The sequence below is a fragment of the Belonocnema kinseyi genome, chromosome 8, assembly GCF_010883055.1.
Source record: "Belonocnema kinseyi isolate 2016_QV_RU_SX_M_011 chromosome 8, B_treatae_v1, whole genome shotgun sequence".
Taxonomy (NCBI): domain Eukaryota; kingdom Metazoa; phylum Arthropoda; class Insecta; order Hymenoptera; family Cynipidae; genus Belonocnema; species Belonocnema kinseyi.
In genome coordinates, this window is record NC_046664.1 from 32,242,133 (window position 1) to 32,243,575 (window position 1,443).

A 1,443-nucleotide genomic window follows, 5' to 3' on the forward strand; every position below is an offset into this window, starting at 1 on the left:
GTTTTCTCTTTTTTGGTTAAAATGAACCCGTTTAGTTGAAAGTTAACTTTTTTGTCAAAAATTCATATTTTTGTGTTGTAAATTAATTTTTTTTTAAAATTCGCCTTTAAGCTTTAAATTTCAACAATCAGGATGAACTTTTTTCTTTCTCGACTGAAAAATCTTTATTTGTTGAAAATTGATCTTTTTTGGTTAAAAAATTTAAATTTTTGGTCGAAATTTGCACAAATTTGTTAAAAATACAGTAAATTCAACACAATAAATTTGAAATCATTTTATTCCATTTATAAAAGATTCTTTGTCAAAAAATTTCGAAGCATAACACCCCGTCTGAATATTCATGGTTTGATTATTCCTACAATATTACTTACTTTAAATATTGATTTAGAAAATTAAGTTTTGCGGCTACCTTGTATCTCGCTTAAAATAAAATGTTTTTTTTACTCAAACGAGGGAAAACTGAAAAGCTGGAAAGAAATTTTTTTCATACTCCGATGCACTATCTAACAAAAAGATTTTGAAAATAGATGGCGAGTTCTTTTATCGCATAATTTTATGTTTTTACATTCTCATCATTTATGATTGAGAAAGTATTAGAATTGTCGGAAATTTGACATCACACTTCTTCAACGGATCTCCACGTTTCGAGACCCCCTGAATCCGAAAATCAGGTTTTCACGATGGCGTCTGTCTGTCTGTCCGTCCGGTCGTCCATCCGGCTGTCCGTCCGTAAACACGATAACTCTCGAAAAAATGAGCGAATCAAATTCATCTTTGGCACACTTTTTCAGGTCCTAAAAGAAAGAACGAGTTCGTGAACCAGTCACTTTTGATAACAATTCAAAAAGTAGGCGCATTTTGAAAATTTTTGAGACCACTTTTTTCTGAATTTGAAAATTCTATATACGGATAACTATTTACGTTCTATGTACGGATAACACACGCTATGAAAAAAGTCAAGAGAAGAAAAACATTTCTTTTTGAAAGCCCTACAAGATTATTATAACCAATTTTTGGATTTTCTTCAAAAATCGAAAATTCAAATTTTGAGTGCACAAAAAATAATGGAAAATAAAAAAGTCCATTTTGTGGACAAATATGTAGGATATGAAAAAAGATGAATTAACAAAAATGGTTATCCCAAAAAAGATCTACAATTTCGTTAAGAATCACTTCTTGATAGGACACGCACTTTTTGTTTTATTCGTGAAAAATAACGTTAAAAACAAATAAAATAAAAAAAATGTGTGGAAAAACGACGAAAGTTACGAGAAAAACATCCAACAAAACCTGTTTACAAATGTCTGTCGGAAATCGAGCGCGCAGCGCGAGTGTCACGAAGAGAATGTGTACCTCAAAGCCTACAGAGCTTTGAGAAACTTAATCTTTGACTATACTTAATTAAGTAGTCAATTCAGAATATGAAGACGCATATAAATACTG